Genomic DNA, 13,884 nt, shown 5'->3' with positions numbered 1-13,884 from the left:
GAATAACGACTCGACTCCAACAACCTCTTGAACTGTAAATAAAACGAATGAAAAAAAAAAAAAAGAAAAAAGAAATATCTTTCGCAAATCGTCTAGACTATATTCGCTTATTAAATTTCAAGAAGTCGTGCCTCTAAAGTCCTTATCTCTACCAACTTGTGCCAAGGGGGATCGTGTAACGAGCGGAATGATTTGCGTCGAACCGCACGATCGATCTATCTTCCGGATCGAGTTTTGTTCGAGAGAGGAGAGTGCAACGGCTTCGCGCTGTGTTCACCGGCAGGGTACATACCTATACAGAGAGATCTGCTGCTGTTGCTGCTTTCTCTACCCACACGTCTTCGCGGTCTTCTTCGTGGTGCCTCTTCCGGTTCTTCTCGCGCTTGCGCGTGCGCCTACACGGAGAACGGTAGAGCGAGACGCGTACGTGTATAGCCCAGGAAGGCGTGCAAGAGTTCCTCTTGCCTCCTTCTCGTCTCCCTCTCGCTCTGCCACAGCAACAGCAGCCGCCTCTCGTACGAAGAGAACCGATAGACATCTTCGCCGACTCTCCCGCCGCCGTCTAACTAATTGGCTACTGAATTACTGGGCGACATGACCAGTTATTGCTTCGTGCCTCACCTCGCTCGAGTATATCGGAGCTTGAATCTTGCGGTTCGAAGAGCCATAGAGCCAATGTCTCTCTCTCTCTCTCCCTCTCTCTCTCTCTCTCTTTCTCCCTTCTCTATCTCTATCTCGCTTACTCGCTCCTTTTCGTACTTAGCCGTTTCTCTCTACTATCTGCACTTCTCTTTCTCTTTCTCGGCGCGGGTTAATGACAACTCGTAATACAGCGACGCTCGTGAAACCTCCGCTCGTAATGGCCTGGGAGTGCTCCCCTCTGGAACGACATACATATTTATCTAGGTGCGGCGTCTTTACGTCGCTAAAATGCGCTCGATGGCGTACAGTATCGTTCGAATCCGTCTCGAACAATCTTTTCGCACGATTTCGTACTTATCAACAACGAATCGACAACATTTCCTATACACTGTTCTTTCTTCTTGCTTTACATGCAGCTTATTTAGCATGTTCCCTCGTTCACATCGTATTGAAGATATCTTTTACTTCATCAAGCGCTATTAGAATAAAAATATTACATTTATATGATTACTAATAACGTATAAATAACATTTTTAAATTTTATGATGCACGTGATTTGTGAGAGATTAAAGTATTTTAATCTCTTTCTTTCTTTTTAAATAACTGTCGGGTAAACTGTCGAGCGTATCGTACGGGTGTGGTCGTCTCGTAATACCTACTCGAACCCAACGTTATTAACCCTCAATGCCAGTACCAACCGAGGTTCGAACGGAATTACGAGAGTGCCGTAATAAATTAACCGAGATATTACCGAGGAGTGATAAATTTATAACCTTTACGCGGGACGATACCGTGGCAGTACAAGCGGCGATACGCTGGCGACTTTTGACGAGGCTCACAGATAAACCTAATCGAGAGAACTCGTAGATTTACGCAGGCCGTACACGTTCCTGTATAACTGTTCTTCCGCGTACGACTTTCCTCCTGCAAAACCGAATGGCTTTCGAACGCGCGATGCCGTCTGGTAAAAGCCGAACGATGTAAACAGATCCATAGGCAATATAAGAGAGAATCGTTGTTCTTTTCCTTCTCTTGTCTTTTTCAGTGGGTATACAACGTGTAAATACAAAGTCGAGTCACAAGCAAACTTACTATCGATTTTCGAACTTGCATACTACGTAAGTATATCGCTTTATTTAGCTTCTTTACCTTCTGTTCTTATATCTTAACCATTAGACCAGAATACGCAATCGTTTCGTATAATTTTCTTTTATTTTATATTATAAGATAACATTTTGTAAATTATGACGATGATGATAACAATGACAATATTGATAACAATAATAATAATAATAATAATAATTTATACTGTATATCACACATGGTCAATTTTAGGATAACTGAAATGTTCCAATGAAAATATTAAAAGGCATATCTCTTTAGTAACCTGTTATGATGATTGGCCATCGCAAGAATTGCTGGAACTTGAACGATTCGTAGGCTGTTAAACGGTTCAAATGTATCTCGATAAAATATATCGGCGCCTTCAGATTCTCGTCGTTATAATCGGATCGAATTTTGCAGCACGCAAAGGAATGGTGTCCGCGTTAGAGTGAAGTAGAGAAAAAGAAAGAGAGAGAGAGAAGCGTGCCGTCGAGAGGAGAGCTAGTAGCATTCGATATAGAAACACAGCGGGTTTTCTCCTTTCGAAGGGGGCTTTACGTGCGGGCGAGTTAAGGTACGAGTACAAACCGAGGTACCCCTCGGTGATATACGACTTTGTGGGTGCTCGCACGATACGCCGAGCACTAAAAGGCTTAACGAGCATCTTCGTATGCCATGGCAGTCCAGAGTAAACAGGACGTGGCTTATCTTGTCACGAAAAATCTGCGGAGGGAAGCTCCTGGCTGCTCGCTGCCACTTATTTTTCTTTCTCGGTCTTCTCTCTCTCTCCTCTCTCTCTCTCTCTCTCTCTCTCTCTCTCTCTCTTTCTCTCTGTTTCTTTCTCTCTCACTCATTCTTACCCTTTTTTCATAATACTACCTGCAAACACGAGACCTTTCCGTTACGCTGTCCGCTCTCTGCCCATTTCGGATTTTCGTCTCGAAACTTTTTCTCCTTCCTTTTTCCTCTCTTTTTTTTTTTTTACCTACGCCACGTTCAACCCCAAAGCGATTACGAGTTCTTAACGTTTGTACACTCACGTTCGAGGATTCTAACGAGCACCGAGTAATTGCTAATTTGTAATTAAGTTTCCCTTCCGTGGCGAAGAGGTGGTTTCGCTTCGTCGGTGAAGTTCATGAGAATGAAATTCGAAACGATGTCTGCATGTGACTCGGTTAAGAATCTTTTTTTCAACTCTTTTCCCTCTTTTAGATACCCCGGACGTTTTTATCCGGTTCCGTAATCTCGACGATTTTATTTGAAACATATAAAACTCGTTTTAACATTTTCGAGAAAGGAACAAATAGACGATGCCGGATTTTCGATAAACGAGGATCGATCGGTGTGAAACGATTCCACAAAATTCCACGACACAGAGCTTCTCGTCTATATCGCTTTCGACAGCCGGCTCACGCTGTCGAGATTTATCTCAGCCACTTTAAGGATTTCGATAGGAGGGTGGGACGAGATTCACGCGCGCGCGCGCATTTACACGATGCTTTCTAATTAACATTCGACGCGTTATCCGTCGATTCTATTCTACCGTTAGCACCGGCAATTACGTACATTTACCGGAAATTATTATCTCGAACGCTTCATTATCTCTTAATGAAGCAACGCGGTATCGGCCGAGAGTGCCGATGGAGACGTCGTCCGACTAATTGCTGGCTCCCTCTCGTCGCCGCGCGCGACAAGCGAAGGCTAATGTCCGAGAACCGATCGATTCTAGATGCGCGCAATTACGCATCTCGCACGCTTCTATCTACTTAAGTATAAAATAATAATAATAATAATAATAATAATAATAATAATAATAATAATAATAATAATAATAATAATATCGAGTCCCTTTTCTAACGCTTTTCACCACCGAGTAAAAAATATTTATCCATAGTGACTTGCTAATTATTCCTTTTTCTCTTCAAAGATACATCCGAAATTTTGACGAAAGGAAATATCGAAATCGTTTAACGACATAAGAATTGCGTTGAGATGTTTCTTTATCTTTTTTATTAACACGGCTTTATTTTTCAAACGTTCTCGATGCCCAAAACCAGATCTACTTCTTTCGATAAGATTCGGATTCGAAATAAAAGCGGTAATCTTCTTAAAAATCCACTCGTTTCGGGACACGAACCTTTGCGTTCTCTTCGTCGCTATAAAAATATATTTCCGGCGTTGGAGGACCGACTATCGCGACAACGACTACGGCGACGACGACGACGACTTTCCTTCGGTGGCTCTTTTTAGAAAGGCATACGATCGTGGTAGCGATCGTACGAGAGCGACGACGATATAAATTTTTCGAATCCTTGCTGTCTCACATGGGCTTGCTCGCTCGTTCCTTTGCTATTCGATGCTGTTAAACTATCGGGACAAGAAAATATATTATACCGGGTGTGCGCGAGCGCGTGTGCACGTTGCGTGTTCATAACGTTATGCCGTTTATAGCGAGCTCCACTAAATTATACGATAAGTAGTCCATAATCCGTACTGGTGAATTACTATCCTCGTATAATACCACATTCGACGCGCAACGCGTCCGATAATTTCTCTTTTCGCCCACTCGCAAAGCCGTTCGATACGAATTACCGCCATTGCCGGTGCGTTGCTCAAAGGAAGTGCCTTGCATCATCGTACTCTATGTATTCGTCCGAGTGCGAAAGTGAACGATCGGACGAAAGATTTTTTATCTTCTTTTTCACTTACGGAAACTTTCTTTTTCGCTCTCGATTACACCGTTCTTATCTCATCTTGATATTACAAACGTTGATGTTGTTCTCTCTTGTGATAATAAAATACATACGAGTACCTACGATCCTCCCAAGCGAAATAATCGGCGATGCATAAGATGAGAAGCGGCTTCGAGAAAACATTTTAAAGGCGTTGTCTGCCATTCAATTTTCTTCATTTTATTCGAAACGTTTATGGTATCTTTTAAATGACATTTACGAGATTTTAATTATCGGTTATAACTAGAGAGTTTCATCGTAAAAAAATTTGACGGGTAATTCCTCGTAACACCGTTTCTATGAAAATTTTTTTCGTCCTAGTGAACGTATAGATTTATACAAAATTGATACGTACAATTTTGAATAAAAATCGAATTTCATAAGTATAAAATATAAATATGAAACTATTGATTTAAGCTTTCTATTTCCTTCTTAACACCTATTATCTGCAAGTTTCGATACGTACAAGTATCTATATTTTGTATATTTATTCGTCTACATCGCATTGTTGGCCATTACTCTTTTCGGATTAGAAACATATAGAAAATCTTACGGACGTTTCTAATAAAATATAAGAAAAGAGTTCTAAGAAAACAGGCAAATAGTAAAGATCGCAAGAACCATCCTTATCGCGCGTTACCCGTTACATTATTTTACAATAAGACTATAAATTCGGATGAAAGTCCTGAACGTAGAACGATTCAGGGGCTTATTAAAACGAAATGGCGCATTATCGAGGACCGCTCGAACGGTTTCCATGCAAGCCAAATAAATTCCAAGCGATTCGAGTACGTAGTTGGGCGAGAAAACAACTGGCCGAATATATACGGGAAGGCTCAATAAAAAGAATAAAGTACAACTCGGACACGCGAATTTGACCGTAATTGAAGCCGATAAGTATGTATGTACGTGAACGCAAGTAAAACGGTGGAAGGATGGCTAAGTCGACGTCTAGTTAACGTACGAATGTAAGGAACATAACCGTTATCGTAACCATTCTCATTAAGGCGGCACGACCGTAAGCCTGAGTTCTTTGCCGAACGAGGCTTCAAAGTAAAAGGAAAAGAAAGTAGAAAAGAAATTTATTACGCTGAAGGGCCAGATAATTCCTTGAAACATTCAAATTAAACGAAGATTACATTAATTTAATGTGATTTAAAGCTATAAGTTGAAAGGTTCATTGATCTTCGGTATTAATATCAGAGAATTGCATATTTTTGAAGAGATACAAGAAATAAAGAGTTTTAAATGTCACTTAGTAATGTATTCTATATTCGATACTTAGTTATTCGAAAAGGAAAGGGGAAAAAAAGATAGGAATGTGTCTCCTGAAATGAGAACCACTGATGGAGCCACCTGTGCCGTCAAGTATGGGTGTACGTATCCATATTATAAATCCAGAAGATAATGACGACATGTTTATACTCTTCATTTGTATGCTAGGCGAAGAACTTCGTTCGTGGCCGCACACCAGACCCGCTCGTTCCTTGTCCGTTCGTCTGTCCGTTCGACCAGACAGCCGCCTGCCATTCTCAGTGGCGTAACACCTGTCTCCCCTTTTCTCTCTCTTCTTCCGACTCATCAGACTCTCCTTGACTTTGAATATTCGTATCGTTGTCGTGTTATAAATCTTCTACCCTACTGTAGGACATCGCTCGCTAGGTCTTTTATAGGTATTTTTTTTTTTTTTTATTGTACGTCTTGATCATTTATTGGATGAAGGAGTAATAAAAATATAAAAATGAACAATGATCGCGTATGAATACTTTCAAGTAAGAACAGTCTCGCGTATAATGATGGAAAATTCGGACTATGAAAAGAATCGATAGCACGTAAGTCATGCTTGTCACTCTCCCGATTCTACGGTGTAGCTTTAATCGTGGTTAATTTAAGCGTGAAGCTGTACTCCTTTCGAAGTTTGACTTTGATTGCCAGTGTCAATCAATGAACAAGGATGATCGATCTAACTCCTTGATCATTCAAGCAATCGATTTTCTTGAATCTTTCGAAAGTCTTTTTTGTCTCGAGGTCGCCTCCGTTGCCGAGACTTCCCCATAAAGCACGAGATTCGTGCCTTCACGTAAAATGGCTTTATTATACAAAATATATGCAAATTACCTTATTTACGGTTATGGTCGCTAATTATATTGCGTGCTTATACACAAAATGTCAACGTGGTTGCGCCGACGCGCTATATGTTTGACTTTTTACGAGCCACCGCCTATACTACTGACACATATAAGCTTTGCCGCGTGTCCATGTTGGCAACTCTTACAGATATCTACGTGCGAGAGGGCAATACGTAACGATATGTTATAGGCTTAACGATCGCAAAATAGCCTCGCGGTTACGCTTAACCCTTCTTATCGCGGTATAAGAACATTACTACGAACGATATTGTCAGTTCTTTTTTTTTTCTTTTCTTGGAAAGTAGAACAATACAGGAACTGACTTTCTTAGAAAATGAGGATCGATCGAAAATTTCGCGATTTGTAAAAGCAGACCGATGGAATCTTGTTTCTACGTGATTCATCTACCGACGAAATTTCAAAAAGACCTTTTCCAACGAAACATATTCTTTCTTCTTCTTCTTCTTCCTATTCTTTTTCTTATTTTTTATCGATACAATCGATTAACTTTTTATTTTTTTATTTTTTTTACAGAAGTCGAGGAAGAAAGTAGCGTATTTAAATTATCTGTTCGTGTATATCATTCTTAATTTTCTTTTAAGAGTGTCAAGGAGTTAATTGACGAATAATAGATTTTTTCGATCGATTAAATGAACTGTAAATTTAGCTTATATACCGAGAGATTTATAGCTTGCCGATTTAGGTATTTACGTTCATTAGAATGTATGACGATTGATCTCTAGATCCTTCGTCGCGATAGATTAGTACCGAAGGTTAGATATTGATCTAGTTTTACTGTCAACCTTCTTTCAGTCTTTCCTTCACCTGACGCGGAACGGAACAGATCATTTCCGACGTGTTATGAACAGATTAATTTGTATCTAATTCTACGTTTTTTCTTTATCGTCTTCATTCATTCGTGTTTCGAGATACTTTACACTTCGTTTTCATTTGTCCGAATATACGAGCGAACAAAAAATGAGTAATTTAATTTAAGTCAAATAAATAACTTACACTTACATATGGTGTATAAATTAATAAAGAGAAAGAAAATATACAGCTTTATCGTGATTTCGATGTATGCACACTTAATTGGTGCTCGGATAACCGAACCGTTCTGTTCGATCCAATTAACTTCGTATTTTTATATCGTTCGAGAGCGAAGATGTAACTTTCTTATCTGAAACGTCGTTTCGTGTAAAGAGACGGTTATTTATGTGCCCGTTCTCGACTTGCGATCTTATCTGGATTAAGGGAAAAAATTGATCGTCTCGAAAAGGTGATCGTTTATCTATGATTCATATTATGTCAGCCAAAAGGAATTGCGAACGGCATGTGCGTCTTTTATTATTATTTTCTTCGATTATTGATCCAAAGAAGATTATATCCTAATGCTTATCTTACGATACAATTTATTACGATCATAAATGATAATATAGTTGACAATCTCATTGAACGAAGAAAGAATAGATTCGTCCTTTTATGCTGAATATGCTGAAAAATAAAAGGAAAATTCTACTACAACTACGAATTACTTTTATTCGACGAATAGTTATCAGTCGAAAATCTACTTTCTTTCTTTTCCTTGTCGATCGACCGAAAGTTCGAGCGTTAAATAGCGCATGACTATTATGAGCCGAGTTTCGTTGTAACGTGTTCGTGTAACATTTAAAAAATAATCGAAACATTACACGCCGGTTTAATTCCGGTTTGAATACACGCTCTGACAGATAGCCAGGCCTTCTGTTACGTTCGTATTACTCGCGATTAAATGGGTACGCGTGCGAGAGAAGAGAAACGTTAGTTAAGTACTTCTCGCGCGGACCGTTAACGATACGACGATTATTTAAGAGATACGATAGTATATATTGTCCGTGTGCACGCTGTTTCTCGATTACCACTTGCAAGGATGAATTACACACACGCTCGCATACGTACACGGAGTCTGCTTTTATAATAAGCTTTACCGTAACTATGTTCGGACTCGACTGTCTGCGCGTGCTATGGTAAATGATACGTGTAAGCTCGATTAATGTTAAAGTCGACTGAGAGAAGGAGAAGAAGAACTTCCCACATTACGGACGAAAGACAGATGACGAGGAAGCAGAAACCGTTCGATTCTCAATGGTAATTTAGAGACTTCCTATTTCAAGATTATTAAGCGAAATAAATTCTCTTCGATAGGGATCGTTCTCCGAAGCGGACCGTGATTGAAAACACTTGGATAGGATTAATACGCCTCATAAATCTTGATCTTTCATAATGATGGATGTGCCTTGTAATTTATCGATAGAAGTCCGACGATCGTAATGGGATTCCTCTAAATCGATAAATTGTTTTCGGAGCAAAGATACGAAAGACGAATACGAAGGCTCTCATTGAGGCGTACCGCGTGTTCACAAATAGAACCACTATACGTCACATTAACGCGATAATCTATGGATTACAGTCGAATATTTCCACGAACGAACGGCCTCGATTAACGTCCGAGCAAAAACATCCTACGACCGGCCGCGATTAATCAGAAAACATAAATTTGTCAAGCATATTTTGGACCGTCCGTATTTCTCACCTGAACCTAAGAAAAGGTTCGTCCGAAATGATACGACAGCTTAATTAGCAAATTGTCTGAATTTTTTTTATATATGCATACGAAGAAGAATTTATAAATAATTTATAAAGAAACTCTCCTTTTTATTTTTTTTTTTTTTGCATGATAATAAAGCGTGAAAAAGTTTCGTATGATATCCTATAACTTTACATTCGAATATTGACGTCCAATATTATTAGTATATATATATTTTTCATTATTTTCATACTTACATTTATTACGAGCTCACATCCTGATGTTTTTGCGTTTCTACAATTTATATTTTCAATTTATCTCATTGCCTTCTATCTTCCTTTCATTCTCATTCTATTGTCCCCTTAATTTCGAACGACTTTAAGATTTACATTTAACAATACGATCCAAACCAGTAAGTGTGCATTACCTACGCGTACCTTGCTATTCATTAGAAAACCGGCATTGGATGAGCCTCGCCCCGTCTTCCTTTTCATTGAGCGATAATTTTACTGCGCGAACGTCTTCCCCCTTATCTCGATCGCGCGAAGCAAATTATACCATGCCGTACGACGAGAAGAGATTCCGGTTAATCCGTGCGCGACCGCCGTTCATGTCGGTCGGCGAGAGGAAAAGGATGAGAAAGAGTAGAAGAAAGAGAGATAGAGAGAAAGAGAGAGAGAAGGAGAGAAAGAGTCCGTGTCCTTTTAAACGCACGATATATCCTCGTCGAAACGTCAGCGTTATTTTCTAAAGCCGGCGATTCGGCTCGCGCTCTATCGCGACGTATGGCCGAGTATCTCGGAACTTTTACACGGCTAAACAAGCGAATAAAGATAAAGGAGATATACGAAAATAAATATGAGCCAAACCCAAAGTGCATTCCGATCCGAAGACACGGTCGATCGGCGTATCTAAACGGGGCACGCCTTCGACGTGTGGAACCTTTAGCCATCCTCCTTTTCATCCTCTTTCTCATCCTTTTTCTTCCTTATACAACCATGCTTCTCTTTCTTCGTTATTCTCGCACGTGTACGCGTGTACGTGCTCTTAAAGTGCTCCAAACCGACAGCCCGTCTTCACGTTGGATTATGATCAGATATGTTAACTTTTTCCCGCGAGGATAAAATGCGAATTTATGGAACGTCCTCGCTCGAAGACATTGGCGCCGCTCAAAGAAACTCAACTCTCATCTTTAGGATCAGTTTTTTAAAGAATTTCTCGTATTACTTTGCGCAAAAGAAAAAAAAAAGATAAGGGAAAAAATTTATTTTTCTATCCAGTAACTATCAGTAATTTTAGTTTTGTTCAGCTTTGTTTCTATCGACCTTCAATCGTGTTTTAAATCTTCGAATAACATTCGATGAATAACGTGGAAGATGGAACCAGTTTCATAAAACTTTCCTATCTGCTTTTTCCAATTATTTTCGTATTTATTTTGTCTATATCTGAATATATATCATATTTTAAGAACCTTGTCGTTAAAACTATAAACTGCTCGGGAATAATAAATCGCGAAACTTAGATATTTCGGAGGAAGATTCTTTATGTTTTAACATAAAATTAAATATGTGAAATTCCTTTTGGATGTTTGTTGCTAAAAAAAAAAATAACAAAGAAAATCAAAATGGTATGCAAGCGTGTTCGAACAAAATAAGAATTAAAACACGTCGGAGATTGCTATTTAAAGGAGAGCGAACTGTGGAATCGGCAGATATCGAAACGAATCGTGGTCGCGTTCGCATCTCCTTTACTCGCGGAAAATCAAAGATTAAAGAAAGTCTTGAAGATGAAGAAGTTAGTGGCACTGTTGATCCTGATAAACGTAGTAATTCCATTTATACAAGGTCAATCTTTTCGTTTATTACCTTCCACTAAAAAGAACGTCGAATGGGAGCTAAAGTTGTCAGGAGATACAGCTGTAGAATCCAAAAAATCTATAGTATCGATCGTACCCACAGTTACGTCTGGTCAGGGACAAACAGTCCATAAGACATATAAGCCAACGATCGTTCAGAAGAAGATTCACAATGGGAACAAGCCTACGACGCTTCAAACGCAGCAGAAAATATATCCGCACGTTTATGAAACTCCGAGGAATCATCGAGTAGTCCAATACTCATTGGTTCACCATCCGATATCATCGACGGTAGGACCGATCTTTTACAAAAAGGAACATGTTGTCCCGAACGTCTACAAGAAGGAACACAACGTACACCGTCGCGTCTACGATCACGACATCGGCAGCGTTTACCCAACTGGAGTACACACGTCCGATTACGTGTCCAACGTTCCACCACAATATTACCTTCCTGTTTACTGACAACGTCGATCCCAGAGTATCGGCGTTATCGCTCGCGATAACACGTCGGACCACCTGTTTGCTGACGCGCTTTTCCAACCATCTCGATCGTTCGAAGCTTCGTAGAAGCTCGACGTTGTTCGATCGTTCATTTGAAGAAATCACATATATATATTTATTAGATAAGATCTTACGCTCGACGGTGATCGAAGATTAGCTTTAATCGACTTCTTTGTTCGGGCCCATTAATAAAAATCGACGATTTGGAAATTAATCGTGAAAACGTAGAAAATAGATAACATCCGATTAGATTGGACATTTTCAAAATCACTTATCATTTTTGTCTTTGTTATTTTCTTCGAAACATATTTCATTGTTCTTTTAATCGCATTATGTTTCGTAAACCTTCAATTCCCCAGTGATCACTAGCTATTCTTTCTTCTCAAATAATAAACGATATTTGCCAATACCGATCTCGATCGATTTCCTGAATATGTTTCACCGCACGGTTTTCGTCGTAAACACCATTCTTGTTTATCACAAATTATCGTCGAAGCTAGGCGTTCTCTTTTCGACGATTCTCACATATCCCTTTCTCGCAGACATGCCGACTAAAATTCGTGTCAAGCGGCGATAATCAGTCGGACGCGAGCAGCCGACGTCCGAAAGAGGATCACAATGGAGTTAATTAAACGTCCCGATGATGGACGTGAGGGCAACTGCGATCGACCACCGCGTGGCCACCGTCAATGGCTATTACGAGTCCGCGGTGCAACGGCTTGGAGAGACGTGAGGTGACCTAAGGAACGACAGAGAGAAAGGGATCGGGACAGCGTATAAGAAAGATATATAATGTATATATGTATATATACATACATACACACACGCACACGCACATACAGATGTATATTGTACGTGACTGTGCGTGTTAAAAAAGGTGAAAGACAGATAGAGATAGGTAGACACGAGAATAGCAAGAGAGACGAACAATGTAGGTGACGGGTTCGTAGTCACACCCTGAGAGAAAAAGAGAGAGAAGGGTGCTCCTTTTGCTTTGTTTTCTGACTTTTTTACGCTTTTCTTTTCTCCGACGTTGAAACGAGCGTGGCTACGGCGGCGTCTCGGCTTCGTGTCGCGCTGAAATTGCTCAAATGGAAAGGAGCGTGTCATCGTCGGTACGTCCGCCCGTCACTCACCGACTCGCTCCTTCCGTCCTTCTCTCCCTCTTCAACCTCTTCTCGGTCTCCTCTCTTGCTCCTCGTCACGCGGCCTCGATCTCCCCACCTCTTCTTCTCGTCTCGCAGCAACTCGCGAATTCCCCAGATGCGGATCAACGTCCAACGCGCCGTCGCTAACAACAACGTCCGACCATTTCTTCGAATTTAACGAACTTCCGTGAAAAGCGGTGACGTTTCTCGCGTTATCCCTTCTACCTACCCACCCTCCGACCATCTTCTTTCTCCTTTTCTATATTTTCCTCCCTTCTTACGTCTTTCATTTTTGCCGTTCCGATTCAGCGTACATCCTTATACGATGTCGCCCGAAGAACACGAAAAACTCCTCCCCCATTTCTTCTTCCAACGTACGTAATTGGCTGAATTTGAATTTTTACATCGGCCAGATGTCACGAAATATTGAGATTGAAATACAGGAAAAAGGATTGGTAGATATCTAGTCGATATTTCCCTCGTGAAAATCGAAAGAACAGCTTTTCATTTTAGTCGTGAAAAAAAGCAAAAAAAGAAGAAAAGAAAGAACGTTTCCAGCGTCTCTTTTTAAATGTTCTACATAGAATGTTGAAATAGAACGTATAAAAGAGGTAAAAGAGAGCCGACAGTAACAGTAGCCGAGGATGTGTAATATCAACATTGTCACGGTAACATGATGGGAATTAACCGAGTTCGTTAGAAGGGGACTGAAAATTGGTGAAAATGTAGAGAACACATTTTCGTCCGTGAATTTTAAGGTGAAAGGTCTGGCATAAAGGTGTGCTCTTACTCTTTCCGTAAACATCCATTTCCATTTTCTATTTTAAACGAGGTGGGGTCTTTGAAATCGTCAGTAGACGGGCGCCTTTCACGTAGGGCCCGAGGTGGTAGTGTTCGGTAGCTGATAAATCACGCCTGTCATACGCCAGGTGTCGTACGTTGGAGGGCGAAAGCATGCTCGCGCGCGCACTCACGCTCGTTCCATGTCGACGACGATGTCACATCTACCGCCTCGTGGAATCCGCTTTTACACGTCCAACGGAACAAATACAAATTACGTGGGAGTTCTCATGGAGCGTCCGTGTTTTACGCCTCGACAGACGCGATTTTCAGGATTCGCGAAATGTGGGATGGAAGATGCGCTCAGTGCCGGATTACTTGTAGGCTTTGTGGTAGATTCCAAATCTCTGTATAAATATTTAAA

The sequence above is a fragment of the Vespula pensylvanica genome, chromosome 4 (genome assembly GCF_014466175.1).
Source record: "Vespula pensylvanica isolate Volc-1 chromosome 4, ASM1446617v1, whole genome shotgun sequence".
Classification (NCBI taxonomy): Eukaryota; Metazoa; Arthropoda; class Insecta; order Hymenoptera; family Vespidae; genus Vespula; species Vespula pensylvanica.
This window is presented reverse-complemented; position numbering follows the sequence as displayed.